The following is a 19,881-nucleotide window of genomic DNA, read 5'->3' as shown; positions in this document are numbered from 1 at the left end:
CTAACCAACTTGAATAGCATGTCAAAGCATTGACAAAGGTATGGATCTTAACAACATAGGTTTCTGTTTTCTCAATTTCTTCTCTAATGAAGTGATGCCTAATATCTATGTGTTTTATTATGTTGTGAAACTGGTGATTCTTAGTTAGATATATTATGCTCTAGTTATCACAATATATTTTGATTTTTGCTTATTTGATTTTGAAATCGTTCAGTAGCTCTTTTTCTCTCAAAGTTTGAAATTTCCACATCACATTTGACTTATTTGTCAACTAAAGAGCCTGCATGAATATTGATTGAGATATTAGGAAGATTTTATTTTTGCTTTCAACTTAGCATTGATTGACAAAATTGCATGGAGAGTATTGTGAGCTCTATTTGAACAAAAATGTGATTGATCACTTCTGCTTGCTTGTGTTATGGAGTTTTCTTTCTTAGCTTGAACGTTGTTTCAAATTTTCAAGTTTTAAAACATGACATAACAAAAGGAAATGTTAACAAGCAAGAAAAAACAGTACACACATACATATATATGTGAATATGTGAGTCTAAATTCATGTAGTTTTGCATTCAAATTTTCAAGAATAAACTGACTCAATTGAATTCCAATTTTGTTCGTTCCAATTGCACGATTGAGTTTGATTTCTAAAAGATGTAGGTTGGAAAAGGAGGTGAGCTAACATGAAACGGAAGAACCATAACAAGAGGAGTACTGGATTCGTCGAGAAATGGGAGAGAGACTCCATGGCTCCCATTTGTGAAACTTTTACAATCGATATTAATGTCAATCTTGACAGGTAGTATTAATCTGTTTAAGTTGAGAGGTTTGGAATACTTCATGAAAATATGGTTTATCGCAAGAATTTCTTGATTGTTTCTTGGTTGATTATCAACCATTCTTCCTCTTGGATCTAAAATCCAAATGTTCATGCACAAAGTGAAATCTTATTGTATAAGAGATTATTCCATGCTAATTTTCCATTTACAGGTGCTATATCTTGAAATTCCAATGACTCAACTTGAGTTACTCTATGCCTTACAGTCATGCAAATCTCATAATTGTAAGAAAATTCTCTTTTGTTTCAGGCATTCAAAGAAGAGGAATTTCTCTCTTTCTCTTTCCGTTGTACATAAGAGAAGGGATAGAAGATGTTTGGGAAAGAAGAAAGGTAGAACGATTAATAAGTAGAAGAAGATGATAAGAAGAAAGGTTTGGGAAAGAAGAAAGAACTATAGAGGTTAACTGGTTCAGCCAGGTTTATCTTCTTTGTTGCTTTTCAATTTGTGATGAATTTTACAAAATAAATCTCTCTTAACCTCACTCCTGACTTCTTTTGTATGCAGAAATTTAAAGGATATGCTTCAACAATGAGCCTAATGGTTGCATCAGAAAATAGGTATTTTGTTTTTATTTCTTTTCGTCCTCTCTTTACAAGTAACATGGAAATCGCTATTTTGGTCTATTTGTCAAGTAGTTCAAATTCGATTACATCAAGACATGATATGAATTTTGTTTTCTCTGACGACTTGGCTAGCATGTTGAAGCATTGTCCGAGGTATGGATCTTGACAACTTCAATTTCTCTTATCTCAATTTCTTCTCTAATGAAGTGATACCTAATATCTATGTATTTTATTATGTTGTGAAACTGATGATTCTTAGTTAGATAGATTGGACTCTAGTTATCACAACATATTTTTATTTTTGCTTGTTTCATTTTGAAATCATTCGACAACCCTTTTTCTCTCAAAGTTTTAAATCCCCACATCATATTTGATTTATTGACAACTAAAGAAACTCCATGAATATTGATTGAGATATTAGGATTGTAAATCATGAATATTGTCGAATTACCTCCTTGGCCGCATAACCCATCTCTTGGCCGCATGACATTTCTTCTTGGCTGCATGCCAACCTCTTTAGAGCGTCTTGACATTTCCTAAATGCCTAGCATACTCTTGGCCATCTAGCCTTGTTCTGTAGAGGTTGTCTTGAAAGTGGAGGATTTAGAAAGTGGTGAGAGGATAATGGGCAACATAGGTGATAATGGCCTAGGAGAGTTGGATTATGGGAAAGTGGAAGGTGGAGGATGTTGGTATGATTGATAAAGGGAGGGGGTGGGGGGAGGCCTAGGAGAGTTGGATTATGGGAAAGTGGAAAGTGGAGGATGTTGGTATGATTGGTAGGGGGTTGGATTTTTGTATAAGGAGGAGGAGGACTAAAGGATTTAGATTTTGGAGGAGGTGATGAGACTGTTAAGGAGTAGGATGGCTAGAGGTTTAGGGTTGATGGTTGCACCTAGCTTCCACCTCTTTTCCTTTTTCTGTGAGCTAGACGTGCCAACATGGACCTTTTTCATCTTGAGCAATGGTGGTAGCGAAAAGGCCTCTTCTTCTCTGTAATTCTTTTTTTCTCCCTTAATTTTATTAAGGGTTTTGAGGCGTCTCTCTTCTTTATTTTGATGGAGCGTTATGGTTTGGTTGAGAGTCGCCTGAGAACATACATTGCTAAGAATGAGTGCTTGTAGAAAAGTTGAGAGCTCAAAAACTGCTTTCAGACAAAGAGCTTCAATGGTATAGGGGAAGGACATGACAACTTTAGGTGCTTCCATCTAAGAGAGGAGAAGTTTCTGATTATGGCCCCAAGGTTTAACTACCATCTACTTTATAATGCAATAAATCATCATTGCATACTCCAATGAGATGGTGTTGTTAACACACCCTCCCTCGGAGCTCCTTTTCTGAACCCCTAGCCTAGCTCTGAAAGGGGTGCGAGGATTGGCAAGGATTGCCATACCTTAGCAACACTCACCAACCGACTAACCTGTCTAACTTAACTAGCAGTCACAACACAAATGCATGTTCGAAAGGAACAACAATACAAGGTACATGCTTTCACTATTAACTTAGACAACTAGTTGCGACTATTGTGATACATCAGTGGAAGCTTTAAACATGATAATAACCTTTTTACTAAACTAACTTACAACATTGAAACTTTAACAATAAACATAAACATGTTCATTCTAAACTTTTCTTACAAAGTCAAAACTTTCAAAATGACTTAACAATTTCTAATTATTGGATGGCCTGACAACAGTACACCCAACATTAGGGAATGCACAATCCATATCTGAAAAGCGAGAAATGATTTGAAATGATAAGTCGAAAGACTTAGTGATGGATAGTTTTCATAAGACATGCTTTCTAAAACAGTTAAGCATAAATCCTCGGATTATAGAAACATTCAAGTTGTTCGAAATCATTTGGAAAACATGATACTCGAACTTAAAACATTCGATGACATTTCATAGATCATTCTTGATCATAAATTCACAACCCGTTCTTAGCACGAGTCTAGGCAGTACTAACACGTTCATAGATCGTTCAAAGACTGCTAACCCTTTCTAAGACGTTCATAGATCGTTAAAAGACTACTTAGGTGTCAAAATACCTCCTTGTCAAAAGACGAACATAGGGTACAATTTTCACTGTATTTTTCTCCTCATAGGCACAACAAAGTATACCTTTCCTGATGGATTTAAGCATAGGCTTGCCAACCTTCCATCAGTAGCGGAGTTTCCAAACGTGCACATAGGCTCACAGAGAGAGTACATAGAACATACGGGCATATATTTATAAAAACGTGCTTGAAAACTTGGCTGAAGACAAATTCTTACTTTCAAATCACATAGTCATAAACATGTTTTTAACATAACATTAACTTTGGAAAACCAGCTTAAATCCATGCTCTACTTAATCATAATTTCAGCTTTCAAACATTTTAACATACATGCTGTTGCCACCGAATTTTGTTCGGTCTTATTTAAAATCAATTTAATTGTTAGATTAATTTTTGTCTTAATTTGGCTTATTTTTAATTTTGTGATTAACTACCTTTTTCTTAAAAAAAATTGGTGTTATTTAATTACTTTTATAGTTTTTTGGGTAGTTTGGTTAGAGTAACTAATTCGATTAGTAAGTCTAACTAAGGTAGGTGGAGAAATACCAAATATGATATCTTTTTTGAATTTGATTTTGGTTATTAAAGGCTCCATGCCATTTTGATATGAATGCTAAAGTTGGTATTATTGTCAAATTTAAAAAAACACTAGCCATTTTGAATTTTTAGCCATTTGAAGAAGCACTTTTGGCTATAAATAATCTCTTCTTCGTCCATGAAAAAAAACACAACATAAAAATACAAGACCACAGAAAGAACCTAGAAATTTGTAACCTTCACATCCTCGCTTCTTTATCTAAATCTCTAACCTCCATATTCTTTACTTCCCTTAACTTTCATATTTTCTTTTAAAAAAAGAATCAAAAGATGTATAACATTCATTTTATGTTCTCTTCTAGCAACCCCTTATATCTTTCTCCTTACAATGCAAAGAATCCAACCTACAAAAAAACTTTAACTTAGTTGGAGGTGTGTGGTAAGGTTTTGGTCTCAACGATCCACACCTCAAACAACAAGTGAGTTTAGTGTGTTGAGATTTTAATTTTTCTTTCTTTTCTTTCTTCTTCTTCTTCTTATTATTTTGTTTATTTTTTTTCTTCAAAGTTTTTTATTTTTTTTTCTTATTCTTACCATTCTCATCATTCTATTTATCTTTTTCCAAGCTTTCATAAAAAAATGCAAAACAAAAAAGAAAAAGAAAAATAAAAATAAAGACTAAATGATTAAATATTTGCTTATCATTCTTGTTCTTACTTCTCTACTTTACTTTCTCTTATATTTATTTATTTATTAACTTGTGAGCTTCTCTCTTATGATTTTTTTTACAATATTTCTTCCCACCTTGTTGTTTATCTCTTTTTTATTTATTATTATGTTTTTAATTTGTTAATTTATTTTTAAACTCTATTATCATATTGTATATTTACCTTTCTTTTCCATTAGCATTTTTATTCTTTTATTCTTTTTATATCATTATTTATTGTTTCTTTAATATTTTCTCATCTTGATTATTGCTTCTTTAATATGTTTTTGTCTTTTATATGGTCAATTTAATATGTTATTGCTAATAAATGTTTAAGTTTGTTAATATTTTAAATTATTTTTTTTTATAAAAGACATTTGACAATGAAATCTAGGAAATTTGGGAGTCCGATTTATTAGAATTCTTGAGGTGAGGAAATTAATTCTTTGGAAGTTTGAGATCGGTCTCCAATATATTCTTATTAAAATCTCTGTTATCTTATGTTTGCATAATTTGTTATGATGCTTCTCTACTAGTTTCTACTTATCTAAAATTTCTTCTCAAGCCTCATTTTGTTTTCTATTTAAAATTTTCAAATCTTTCTAGTTAAAATTTTCAATGTTTTAAAATCCTTCTAAAAGTTTTAAAATCTTTCACAAAACTTCTTTTAGAAATTGTATTTATTAGAAGGTTATTCCTATGACGGATTTTGAGAAATTGTATTAATTTCTCACTTTCTTGAGGTGAGAAGATTTTTTAAAAATATATCCTAATTGATGGAAGGCTCTCCACTTATTTTATGAAATCATTGCTTCAAATATTGGAGCAATGAGAGGTAAAATAAGACATTGTTTTTTAAAAAAATTAAAGAATATTTTCAATTCAAGATTTGAAATTTGGCCACAGTTTTCTAAACGTGTGTTTTAGGGTGCTAACACTTTTCATATACACAAATGACTCCCAATCTCAACTTAGTTTTCACATACCGTTTTTATATGATCTGTTTAAAACTTTTTACTTTATTTTGGTGTCCAATCACACCGTAAAAAGGATTGGGGTGCTAACACTCCTATTTTATTTTAAAACTAACTATTTTGAGGTCGTCAGTCGCATCGTCGTCTCGAGCACGTGACGACACATGCTTTGAAAATCTCTAGCAGTCACAACACGAATGCATGCTCGAAAGGAATAATAATACAAGCTACATGCTTTTACTAATAACTTAGACCACTTGTTGCAACTATTGTGATACATCGGCAGAAGCTTTAAACATGACAATAACCTTTTTACTAAACTAACTTATATCATTGAAACTTTAACAATAAACATAGACATGCTCATCATAAACTTTTCTTACAGAGTCAAAACTAACTTTTAAAATGACTTAACAATTTCTAATAATTGGTTGACCCAACAACAGTACGCCCAACATTAGGGAACACACAATCCATACCTGAAAAGTGAGAAATGATTTTAGAAGATAAGTCGAAAGACTTAGTGATGGACGATTTTTATAAGACATGCTTTCTAAAATAGTTAAGCATAAATCCTTAGCTTATAGAAACATTCAAGCTGTTCAAAATCATTTGAAAGGTATGATACTGGAACTTAAAACATTCGATGACATTTCACATATCATTCTTGATCATAAATTCACAACCCGTTCTTAGCATGAGTCTAGGTAGTACTAACACCTCATCGTCAAAAGACTACTTAGGCGTCAAAACACCTCTTTGTCAAAAGACGAACATAGGGTACAATTTTCACTGTATCCTTCTCCTCATAGGCACAACAAAGTATACCTTTCCTGATGGATTTAAGCATAGGCTCGCCAACCTTCCCATCAGTAGCGGAGTTTCCAAATGTACAATTAATTCTTGTCTTAATTTGGGTTATTTTTAATTTTGTGATTAACTACCTTTTTCTTTAAAAAATGGTGTTATTTAATTACTTTTATAGTTTTGTGGGTAGTTTGGTTAGAGTAACTAATTCAATTAGTTAGTCTAACTAAGGTAGGTGGAGAAATACCAAATATGGTAACTCTTTTGAATTTGATTTTGGTTATTAAAGGCTCTATGCCATTTTGATATGAATGCTAAAGTTGGTATTATTTTCAAATTTTAAAAAATACTAGTCATTTTGAATGTTTAGCAATATGAAGAAGCATTTTTTACTATAGATAATCCCTTCTTCATCCAAGAAAAAAACACAACGTAAAAAATCAAGACCACACAAAAAACCTAGAAGTTTTTACAACTTCACATCCTCTCTTCTTTATCTAAATCTCTAACCTCCATATCCTCTACTTCCCTTAACCTGATCCGTCTCCAATATGTTTTTATTAGAATCTCAATATATTATTTTATGTTTACATATTTGTTATGATGCTTCTCTACTATTGTTTCTACTTATTTAAGATTTCTTATTAAGCCTCATCTTGTTTTCTATTTAATATTTTCAAATCTTTCTACTTAAAACTTTCAATGTTTTAAAATCCTTCTAATTTAAAATTCTCCAAGTTTTAAAAATCTTTCACAAAACTTTTTTTTTTAAATCATTTAGAATTGTTTCTTTTAATGTTATAATGTTTTATGTTCTTCAAACGTTCAAAATTTAATCTATGATTTCATAAGGTTTCTTAATCAATCTTTTCTAATAACATTTAATGTTTTTCTTAAACAAAATCCTACGACGAAATCTAGGAAATTTGGGAGTCCGATTTTCTAGAATTCTTGAGGTGAGGGATCACATCTTTGGGAGTCCAAGATTTGATCCCAAGAAAAAATGATTTTAATTAATATTTTAAAAAAATCTATTTATAGAAGGTTATTCCTATGACGGATTTTGAGAAATTGTACTAATTTCTCACTTTCTTGAGGTGAGAAGATTTTTTTCAATATAGCCTAATTGATGGAATGCTCTCCACTTATTTTATGAGATCATTGCTTCAAATATTGGAGCAATGAGAGGTAAAATAAGACATTATTTTTTAAAAAATTAAAGAATATTTTCAATTCAAGATTTGAAATTTGGCCACGGTTTTTTAAACGGGTGTTGTGGGGTGCTAACACTTTCCATATACACAAATGACTCTCAAACTCAACTTAGTTTTCGCATACCATTTTTGATCTATTTAAATTTTTTTACTTTATTTCGGTGTCCAATCACACCTAAAAAAGGATTGGGGTGCTAACACTCCTATTTTGTTTTAAAACTAACTATTTTGAGGTCGTCAGTCGCATCGTCGTCTCGAGCACGTGACGACACATGCTTTGAAAATCTCTATAGAAATCAGTAAGTTCAAATACATTTCTCGAAACATCTTTTTAAGATATCACTAGTAAAACATGCTTATAAATTTATTTAAAAGTTTATTTTGTCACTTGCAAACTTGATCCAACCCTTGGCTTAGAAATTCCTTCAAATCCTTCTTGACTTAAAAATTTCATATTTATGTCTTAATTAATCCATTGATTATAGGAAATATCCAAAATATGCTCAAAATTTCAAAAAACACTAAAACAACACAAAAATTATGTCATGACACTGCTGGCTGCATGACATGAGTGCAGGCAACACACGCGCGTGCATAGAGCATAAGAATGTCCAACCATGTGCTTGCCTTGCACGCATACATGCGGTGCCCGCCTGGCCGCATGGTGTCACAATTTGAGTTGGACTTTTATGCTGGAGGGTATTCTCATTTGGGTGCGTACTGCTTCTTTTCCTGCTACACCCGGAATACTGTATCCAGGGTTCCAAACCTCCTGTGAGTGACCAGGAAGTTTCAGTAGTCTTTGTTCTACCTCTTGCATGCTTAGTTTTGGGAATGAGAAAGATCGTCAGATCGTTTAGTTATTCAATAGCAAAATCATATACAATAGTAGGATTTCTCTATTAATAACTTAGAGCGAAGAGAAGTCTCTTCAACAAGAGAAAGGGATGCAATCGCTACCTTGGGTGGTCAAAGACCTGTTGGGGGCTAGGGTGCAAGAGAGATAGGATACTAGTGGCATGAATGGTCTGAGACAAGGGAAAAGCCCTCTTTTCTTTGAATTACCCGATTTGTTAAGAAGGAATGTTTTAAATCCCTTGAAAAAAGGACACATTGATACGCTTTGGATGCGGGTTTGAGTGCGACTGATGCCCTTCCCTTGTCGATCATGGAGTTCATTCTGTATGTCGACTAAATCACTCAAATAGGGAAATTACATGATTCAGGGCAGACTGGGTTCAGGTTAAAGGTGGAATCTGTACTCAAGAAGTCAAAGAAAAGTATCTCTTATTATCGTATAGAGTCAAAATAAAGTTACATATATATAGAGAACAAAGTTTCTGCCTACAAAGACACAATATCCAAAGGTTGATCTCCTATCCTCTCGAGATCTCGCCCAATCAGCATGAAAAAAACATTCAACTCTCATATGTCCATGATCTTTGTATAAGATCCCACGTCCAAGAGCAGCTTTCAAATAACATAGAATCTGCTCTACTGCAACCCAATGATCCACTGTAGGGGAAGACATGAACTGACTTACCACACTTATAAAATAAGCAATGTCTGGTCGAGTCACTATTAAGTAGTTCAACTTCCCAACTAATCTCCTATATCGCTCAGGATCTTTACATAATTTTCCTTCTTTAACAAGTTACTGATTCGACATCATCAGAGTACCACTTAGTTTGGCTCCTAATTTTCCTCTCTCAGACAACAAATCAAGCACATATTTTCGTTGAGACAAATAGATACATTTCTTACTTCTCATCACTTCAATGCCCAAAAAATATTTCAATTGACCCAAATCTTTCGTGTGAAGCTGACCCTGAAGGAAAGTTTTAAGGTATGAAATACCTGATGCATCATTTCCAGTAATAACAATATCATCAACATATACAATCAGTAAAACTATACCATTATTAGATCGGCGATAAAAAACAGAATGATCATATGTACTCTTTTGCATACCAAAGCGTACAAGAGCTTAACTAAACTTACCAAACCACGCATGTGGACTCTGTTTCAAACCATACAAAGATTTTCGAAGGCGACATACTTTATCACTCTCCCCCTGAGCGACAAACCCAGGTGGTTGCTCCATATAAACTTCCTCTTGAAGATCACTATGCAGAAAAGCATTCTTAATGTGAAGTTGATGCAAAGACCAGTTGTGGGTAGCAGCCATTGAAAGAAATAGACGGATGGAAGTTAATTTGGCAACTGAAGAAAATGTATCTAAATAATCAATACCATAGGTTTGAGCATAACCTTTGGCAACAATACGAGCTTTCAGTCGAGCCACTGTTCAATTAGGATTCACCTTAAGAGAAAACACCCATTTACAACCAATAGTCTTCTTTCCTACAGGACGAAATACCAAATCCCAAGTACCATTATCATCTAAAGCAGTCATCTCCTCAATCATTGCATTTCACCAGCCAGGATGAGATAAAGCTTCATGAACAGTGTTAGGAATAGATGTGGAGTCAAGAGATGTAATAAGAGCATATGTGAGGGGAGACAATTGGTGATAGGAAATAAAAGAAGAAACAGGGTAAGTACACTTGCGTTTACCTTTGGGAAGAGCAATGGGAAGGTCATCACTTGGTCCCCAATCGCATGATGAAGGAGGCATTGATGTAGGACATGAGTCTAAAGGTTGTGATGGAGGTCGTCGGGAGTAGACTCGAGAAGGCAACAAGCGGGAAGGAGGCGCATCAGTGGGAGAGGTAATCTCATACATAAAAAAATTGCCATCCTCCTCCTGGCACGAACTCGATGGTGATGAAGTAAATGGTGTATCCTAAAAAAAGCAACATCAGGCGAAACAAGATATCTTTTGAGAGTAGGACAATAACAACGATACCCCTTTTGAACACTTGAATAACCCAAGAAGATACATTTCAAGGATTTGGGATCTAGCTTAGTATGATGAGGACGAACGTCGTGAACAAAACAAACACAACTAAATATTTTAGGAGCAATAGGAAACAAAGACTTGGTAGGAAAAAGAACACGATAAGGAATCTCACCATTAAGAAGAGATGAAGACATTCTATTAATTAAAAAACAAGTTGTAGACACGACATCAACCCAAAAAGTTTTCGAAACATGCATTTGAAACGATAAAGCATGGGCAGTTTCAAGTAAATGCCTATTTTTACGTTTTGCGACACCATTTTGAGATTGAGTGTCAGTACACGAAGACTGATGAATAATGCCATGTTCACCCAAGTAAGAGCCAAGAGTATGAGAAAAATATTCACCTGCATTATCAATACGCAAAGTTTTGATAGAGACATTAAACTGATTTTTTAATTCAGCATGAAAGGCACAAAAGTGAGATAATAACTCAGAACGATTTTTCATTAAATATAATCAAGTTAGACGAGAATGATTATCAACAAATGTAACAAAATAACAAAAGCCTGTTTGAGATACAACTGGACAAGGACCTCAAATATCAGAATGAACTAACTCAAATGGAGTACTTGCTCGTTTATTAACTCGAGGACTCGAACTAAGATGATGAAATTTAGCAAATTGACACGAATCACAATTTAAAAAGGACAAAGACCTAAATTCGGGATAGAGTTTCTTCAACACAAACAAAGATGGATGACTTAAACGACAATGAACTTCAAAGGGAGAAGGAACGACAGGGCACGCCACAGCTTGCGATACTTGGTGATCAAAGAGATAAAAGCCTCCCGACTCATATCCTTTACTAATAATCTTCTTCGTCACACGATCTTGAAATAAGCAAAAACCAGGAAAGAACAAGACAACATAATTAAGGTCATGAGTAAGCTGACTAATAGAAATTAAATTAAAGGATAAGTTAGGCAAATGTAACACAAAAGATAGAGAAAATGATGGGTAAGATGAATAGTGCCAGATTCAAGAATAGACGATGTGGAGCCATCTGCCAATGTGACAGATGGAAAAGGAGCAGGGGATAACGGTCTAGAAACTAGGCGAGAATTACCTGTCATATGGGTTGTGGCACCAGAGTCTATGACCTATTTTGGATGATGTAAGAAGACACTTGGTATTACCTGGGGCAACAATGGATGCAACAGAAGTAGAGGAAGATGACGCTTGTAATGAATCTTAGTAGTTCTGAAACTTAGCATACTCATATGCAGAAATCGTAACTGACGCCTCTGGTATATCACATGTGGAAGCTATCTGAGCATGTTGAGATTGTTGACTATTCTTATATAACAATTTTCGACAATCACGTTTTACATGGCCTAGCTTACGACAATAGTTACGAACAATCTCTGTAGAATCTGGTTCCGGAATGAGACCCTTACTTTAGTTTCTGCTTTAGTTCCAGAAGCTCTTTCTTGTATAGATAGAAAGGCTTAACAAAACTAAATATGATTGAAACCTACTATTTAGATTCAAGCCTACGGATTGATTTAAGGAACTAAATCCTTGTTGGACTTGAAAGCTACTATTTAGATTCAAACCTATGCCATCTAAATTCAATTCTTTCCAAAACTACTATTTAGAATCAAGCCTATAGACTTCTGATCATTCCACTTTCACTTTCTAACTCGTCCATCTGAAGGACTTGTTAATGGAACTGATTGTAGTAGGCGAAGGACTTATTCATTCCACTGATTTTCTTTTGCTTATTAGTGAAAATGCACAATTTGCAATGTTTTAGGTATGGCTGGCAGTAAGAAATCATTCAAAATCAGTCATAGATAAGTCCTACTCCTTCGAAGAGGTCCGAAGTGAAAATGAATATGAATTTCTGAGTCCTTCGGACCACTAAAAAAGACTGGGATAGTTTAGGTGGCATGATATCAACATAATCATTCAGAACTTTCTGGATCTTTACCGGGACAGTCCAAGTTTCTATTTTCTCAACCACCAACGGGATGACCATGAAGGTTGGCTCTTCTCCACTGAGGCCTTTTTTTAGTTGTAGGGCTAAAATCATTCTCACCTCACTTAGTTGTTTGATCTTAGCTTGGATCACTGTCGTGTTATTGGTTGTTAGTACCATACACTGAACCAGTGTCATGGGAATGGTTTTATGTTGTAAGAGAAATTCCATGTCGAGTACTACGTCAAAGTCATCCATACAGACCACGACTAAATCAACGTCTCTTCTCTATTCGCGCAATATTAGAGATACCTTTTTTTATACCCAAAAAATCTGCAAGGCTTCGAAGTTCACACCTTTCATCTTGTCTATGTCCTTGATTTTCAACTCCAACTGACGTGCTTCTTGTTCAGAAATGAAGTTATGAGTTTTACCTTAATCCACCATGGTGCTCTTTGCGGTTTTTTAGTTTATAACTACGTCGATAAACATGAGTTCGTTTTCAAAAACATCCTTTTGGTGAGATGCCTTCTTTTGGATTGCCGATAAGAGTTTTAACGCACCCATTCGAGGGGTGTCCCCCTCATCTTCCCTTTCTGCTTCTGTTTCTCACTCTGAATCGTTAGATCACTGTAAGGAGGCTTGCAAAGCTATCACCTAACCTCAGTGTGGTTATTAGGCTACCCGATGGGGGCATTTTCCAAGAGGCAAGAAATAGGTCTTGTCTGATTTGAATTTGACTGGTGTGCTCCTCGAGGAGTACTAGAGCTTGAGATATGTGGTTTTTTATCGTTTGTGAAGTTTGTTGGGGGATTAGGCTTTTGAGATCATATTCATGGGATCCAGTGTAGTCACATTTTTCTTTTGGGACCCTTGGTTGCCACCGTAGTCAAACAGTCTCTCTACGGCAGTAAAAGCAAAGGTAGGATCTTGAACTTTCTATTCGTATAACTTAGTCCTGGCCCACGGCTTGACCCCCTCTGAAAAGCAGAATACTTTGTGTTTTTCTAACATGTCTCGAATATCCAACATAACACAGTAAAACTGTTTCACATACTCTCTGATGGTTCCGGTGTGTGAGTTGCCGCAATTTTCTTCTAGCAATAAATTCAATATTTTCAAGGAAGAACTGGACCCTTAATTCTTTCTTAAGATCTTCCCACATGTCAATGGTACATCGACCATTCTTGATGCCGTTCACTTTCGACCTCCATCAGAGTTCTGCATCATCAGACAGATGCATAGAGGCTAATGTCACCTTGGTTTCTTCAGAATTGGTTCCACGAGCCTTAAAGTATTGCTGCATATCGAAGATGAAAATTTCAAGTTCTTTAACATCGCGGTTCCCATTGAAGGCTTTGGGTTCTGGGATCTTGAGCTTACTCGAAACACTACATACTGGATTCAGGGTCTGGTTCCCCGCTGCTCGCATCGTCAAATTTACTTGCATTTTCATCTTGGCCATCTCGGCCTCGATTTTCTCGATCGTTGCTCCAAAGTCGTCTGATAGATCGTTAAAAAACTTTAGCATGGTCTTTTGATAGAGTCAAGCTCTTCGCCAATTGGAGGATTTGGAGTAGTTGGACTTATAGTGTTGAATATAGTTGTGTTTATTGATATGTGATTATATGTAAGTGTTGGATGATGTGTATTTGTTGTAGTTCTATATGGAAGTGTGGAAAAGTGTGCTTGTATTTTAGTGTTGGATCTTATGCATTGTAGGTGTTTACTATTGGTTTGCCATGGATGGTAGGATGTGTTGTTTGATATGTGTGATTATATATAAGTGTATATATTGGAGGATTTGGAGTAGTTGGACTTATAGTATTGAATATAGTTGTGTTTATTGATATGTGACTATATGTAAGTGTTGGAAGTGTGCTGGAATTTTAGGTATTATTGTGTGCATTGCAGGTGAATTAGGTATTATTGTGTGCATTGAGTAGTAGGCATTATAGCTAGTGTGCAAGCAATTTTTTTATTTTTTACAATATACGATGACGAACATTTCCGGACGTAGTTCGACTCAAATAATATCGGTTTTGCCGTCATAAAAACTATTATAAATACGACATGAAATGAATCTTTAATGTCGGTTTAAAAAACGACATAAAATGTGTCTTTAATGTCGGTGGAAAAACGACATTAAATGTGTCTTTAATGTCGGTGGAAAAACGACATTAAAGATGTGCACTAAGCAACATTAATGTCGGTTTAAAAACGACATTAAAGACATCTTTAATGTCGGTTATAAACCGACATTAAAGACAGCTTTAATGTCGGTTATAAACCGACATTAAAGATGAACCGACATTAAAGACCTTCAATAACACCTTCAAAGATGTCGATTTATAACCGACATCAAAGGTCTTTAATGTCGGTTTATAACCGACATTAAAGACACCTTTAATGTCGGTTATAAACCGACATTAAAGCCCAACCGACATTAAAGGCCTTTAATAACGCTTACAAAGATGTCGGTCGCCAAGTGACATTAAAGGCCTTTAATGTCGGTTTTAAACCGACATTAAAGGCCAAATTTCTTGTAGTGCAAGCTCTTCCACGGACGCAACAGAACTTAAAGCTCTACTCCTACGTTTAAAACTACCCGCTTGGGTGGTTTTATATTTCAATGAATCAACCCTTAGCGTCAGTTCACTTATGGCTAACCTGTGTGCTCAGCCATTTAAGGCATCTATTTCTCCGAATTTTTCTTCCAACACCTCTAAGCTAGAGAAATCTTACTTCATATGGAAATTCTATCAAATACAGGAATTGCTCCTCAGTCTTAGTCAGTCGCTCAGATTGCGACTTCGACAGTTGTTTAATAACCGACATACTTGCGCTCGCTTAGCCAAGGAGCTAACAAAGCTTTGATACCACTTGTCACAATCGCAACTTTTCAAACATTGGACGGGTGATTATGCGACACTTGTTCTAACTTAGTGAACAAATTTGTCGTCTAAAATCTAGAACTCGCGGACAAACTCGAGATACGATGTAGCCTCCCTTCACGTTTTGAGAGAAAATGGTTTTACAAAATGTGAGAAAGAAAGAAAAGCATTGAAAACGTCGTTAAAGAAAGCATTGAAGACTGTCAGTTGCAAAGAAAGCTTAGATTATAAAGAGTACAACAAGGCTTGGTTGAGAATTCAACTACTATATCTCCCCTATAGTACATTTTGAACAATTTTCACTTTGACAGGCTTGAATATGAAAATACTGAAACGTCACATCCTATGTCGGCGACAACAAAATGAAGGCAATAGGCTAAACTAAGTACAAAATATAAAGATAAGGTGGTTTGAGGATGTTCGGACATGCGGCCATGCACAAACGACGCCTTGGACAAGCATGCTTGTGACACATGGCGTTGCGTTGTGTCACAATCACAACCTTTTAAACATAGGACGGGCGATTGTGCGACACTTGTTTTACTCAATCAATAGGTCAACCGTGCAAAATTCAAAAATCACGAACAAACTCGCGGTAAGATATCCCTTCACATTCTTGAGAAAATTGTTTTATAAATTGTGAGAGAAAGAAATTAATTGAAAACGTTATTAAAGAAATCATTGAAGGCTATCAATTGCAAAGAAAGCTATGATTGCAAAGAGTACAACAAGGCTTGGTCGGGGATTTAACTATTATATCTCCCCTATAGTACATTTTAGACATTTTTAGCTTTCACAGACTTGCATATGAAAATGTCGAAACGTCACACCCTAGGTCGACGACATAAAAAGGAAAACATTAGACTAAACTAAGTACAACACATAAAGATATGGTGATTTTAAGGGTATCTGAGCGTGCGGCTATAGGCAAACAATGTCCGGGACAAGCATGCTCGTGACATTTTCTCCCACTTAAATACTTGACGTCCCTATCGACTAGCGAAGCTTAAACTCTTCGATCTTCTGCATCTAGGCTTTTAGGTCTTCGACTCATTCTCAACCGGTTTCTTTCACGAGAAGGTTCTTCCACTTTAATAGGTACTTATGGATCCTTCTTGTGGGTCTTCAGCTATTTTTTACTCCTTCGATCAGGATTTCTTCAACATCTTCGTCTTCTTTCTGACTGAGGTTGATGGTTGGTCGAACTATGACATTGCGTTGCATGTCTGTGGGATCTTGATGGCAGGGCTTTAAGTTACTCACATGAATTATTGGATGGTTTTCATCCATATGGGCAACGACACTCTGTAAGATGTATTCCCCTCCCTTTTGAGCACTTCCACTGGTCCCTCGAATTTTCTGACGAGGTGCTGGTCTTTATCCTCGAAATCAAATCTGTTTTGGTCACTCTTTTATTCTTATACTTCATCTTATAGAGTCAGTTGGAAAAAAGAAATCGAAAGCTAGAGACAATGATGATTCTTTGAGGTATGTATATTTGTTTTCATGGAAAATGTTGTGTTCTAACATCTTAATGGAAGTGGCTATTGTTCGTAGGCTTATTGATTAGGTTTGTTGCTGCTATAGTTGTCTTTTCCATTTTTCCTTGGCCAAAGCTAGGTATTTCCATTTTCCCATTTTTTTCATTTTTCCATTAGTTGTATACTCATAACTGTCTTGTTCTCATCGTTGGTTTTTTTTTTTTTTTTTTGCGTACAAACAAGTTCACTCTGCTTCTACTGATGTATCCTTCCTTGACATATTGTTTCAATTTGATGTAAAATAGTTTCCTTTTATGAAGTAAAAGTGCAGGATGCCTTCTTATTTTATGAATATTAATGTCTAGTAAGCGTGGGTTATAAGAAGGATATGGGAAATTCTTTACGAATTAAAAGTCTAGCTTTCTGATCCATGTTTGAGGAGCATGGCATGATTTTCTCCAATTCATTATAATCCAGATGAAGAATGAGTTTGGTATTTGCCAAAGAAAACACTAGGTTGTTCAATTAGGTTATTTAGAGAATCTTTCAGGTGAAGTACCTTTTCTTTTTATTTAAATTGAAACTCACCTCTGAACCTTGGTGGGAGATCTGTAAAATTCATCCACAAAGTCTAGTAGGAACGTTTCTTCTTTCTTCCCATCAAGTTGATGAAATGACTAGTCTATATTTTTGTCAATGTTAGTATCCTCTTAGAGATCGCTTAGTCACAGGAGCAAACTTGTTTGCCACTCTATCTTAATAGATTATAAATGAAGGGATCTATTATAATGAATTGATGGTGACTAGTGTTTAGTAATTGATTCTAAGCTCCTCGAAACACCTGTACCCATCACAAAGTTTGACCACAACATCAAGAATTTTTTGTATTAAGCTCTCCTGAATATTGAAACTTGAGACTTTAATTAAGTTAAAGACTCCAAGTTCTTATCTAGGTATGGCTAAGACTTAGTTATATGACACCTTGATTCTTGACCACTTTGTTACTTTATATTGGAACAATATCACTCTTTGGAGTGTATGTGGATTTCTGACGTTAATTGCAAATCGGTTGCTCATAAATCCTCACAAAGTGCTTTGAACACCATGGAGAAAGAGAGTATGTACGTTGTTGCATCTCCTTCTTTCAAACGCAAACAATTCTAATGCATTCATCCAACTGTGTGTTGTGTTAATATTTTGTTTCTTTGATAAACTGTTTTGATAGCTTTTTGTGTGGTTTTTGTTTTAAGCTTTTATTGGAATTTAACACTAATCTACTTCTATAATTACTATGTGCAACTTGCAGATTACTTTGCTAGTGTTTTTCACTTCTCTCTTTTTTTTTGTCCTATGAGACCTTTTGTAGATCGAGGAATAGTCTTTCCCTATAAAATATCTTAGCCTAAAGTCTAGATTTTGAGTCTTTTTGTGATTGTTTTCCACTTCTTCCTGCATTTTGCTTGCCAAATTCATTTTAAATTAGCTGCAGCTTATAAATGCCTAATTGTTTTTTCCTTTTTCTCAAACTAATTCGTTTTCATGAATTTTCTTTATGCTTTGAGAATGTTTGATAATCCCAACTCGATGAGACCTTTTGTAGGTTAGGGAATAGTCTTTACCCATTAAATATCTTAGCATAAAATCCAGTTTTAGATTTTCTTTTAGATTGTTCTCTACTTCTCTCTGCATTATGCTTTTCAAATCTGTTTTAAATTGGTAACAGTTTATTAATGTCTATTTTTTTCGCTAATTAGTTGGTTTTAATGGCCGGTCTTTTTGCTTTGATGATGTTTGATAATCCCAACTCGATGAGACCTTTTGTACGTCGGGGAATAGTCTATACCCATCAAGTATCTGAGCCTAAAGTCCAGAGACAGAGGTAATAATAGTTTAGGTTTAGGTTTTAGGTAATGAACTTATGAATCCTACATTTTGTTGTTTTTACTTGTTAGTTTGATGCTCAACAATAATTGCCAAATTGTTGATTGTGCACGGAGGCCTAAATCTTGAATTGCTATGAAATGTTGTAAGATCAAGTGAAACTTTATGTTATATTTTAAGTTTCTCTGGGCTAGATTATTGAGAGTTTGAATTGGGTTTCAAATGCAAATGGTTCACTTAGGATAGAAAATGCAAGTGTTTATCTATGAATTTTGCATGTGGGCGGTTTTAGGCAAAACTTGTGAATTGCTATAAAATATTGTATGATCAAGTGAAACTTTATGTTATCTTTCTCTGTAGATTGGTTCATGTGGTCGGTTTTAGGAGATCCTCTTCTCAAGCTCATAGTAGTTGATTGGTTCAAAGTCGATAAAAGCTTTGATGGCATTACATTGCATCCCCAAAATTTAGTTCGGGTATTTTCGCTGCATTTTTGCGTCTACAAATAGTAGAAACCCCTAACATAATCTATGGCGTACTGTATTATTAATCTTAATCACCGTTTTTTTCCTTTACCAAAAGTAACATGCTTGATGCCTTTCAGTTTATATGTTGTAATTGAAGGAAGTCCGGAGCTCTAACTGATTGTTAAGTAATTTCACATTAGAAATTGTCTATTTCTATAACTTCATTGTTGAACAGGTCAATCATAGAATCATGTAATCTTTTGTTGCGCTGGGGAAAAGGTATGTTATCTTAAACACACCATAAAGCTAGGTGACTACATTTTTGTTACTGTGCTGTTAATAAATCACTACTAAAAATCCAAAAGTTTTCAAAAGAATGATGGTGTATAAGAAATGTGCAATTGCTGCACAGTTTGCTGTTTGGTTGCTCATTTGCCTTTATATTTGTTTGTTTATACCAAATTTCTATGAATTATCAATCAAATGTTTCTTTTACCCAAAAAATCTCACGCCTGCTATATATTATCAATCAAATGTTTCTTTTACTCAAAAAAACAAAAAAAATCACCCACCTGCTATAAATACTTACAACCTATACTAACTCTTAGATGTC

At 34.8% G+C, this 19,881-nt stretch overlaps 1 long non-coding RNA gene and 2 other non-coding genes across 3 annotated transcripts; all 3 read left to right on the top strand.

Moving 5' to 3' along the window:
• Window positions 1-277: 277 nt before the first annotated feature.
• Window positions 278-19,146, top strand: LOC107992374 (uncharacterized). The gene is made up of 4 exons (XR_001764880.2): window positions 278-796; window positions 1,086-1,255; window positions 1,344-1,555; window positions 18,734-19,146. It is a non-coding gene; the product is annotated as an uncharacterized LOC107992374 (long non-coding RNA).
• Window positions 18,470-18,561, top strand: LOC127151101 (small nucleolar RNA snoR69Y). The gene has a single exon (XR_007823839.1). It is a non-coding gene; the product is annotated as a small nucleolar RNA snoR69Y (small nucleolar RNA).
• On the top strand, window positions 18,695-18,786 carry LOC127151094 (small nucleolar RNA snoR69Y). Its single transcript, XR_007823832.1, has one exon. It is a non-coding gene; the product is annotated as a small nucleolar RNA snoR69Y (small nucleolar RNA).
• Window positions 19,147-19,881: the final 735 nt, after the last annotated feature.

Source organism: Cucumis melo, chromosome 9, assembly GCF_025177605.1.
Source record: "Cucumis melo cultivar AY chromosome 9, USDA_Cmelo_AY_1.0, whole genome shotgun sequence".
Lineage (NCBI taxonomy): Eukaryota > Viridiplantae > Streptophyta > Magnoliopsida > Cucurbitales > Cucurbitaceae > Cucumis > Cucumis melo.
This window is presented reverse-complemented; position numbering and strand designations above follow the sequence as displayed.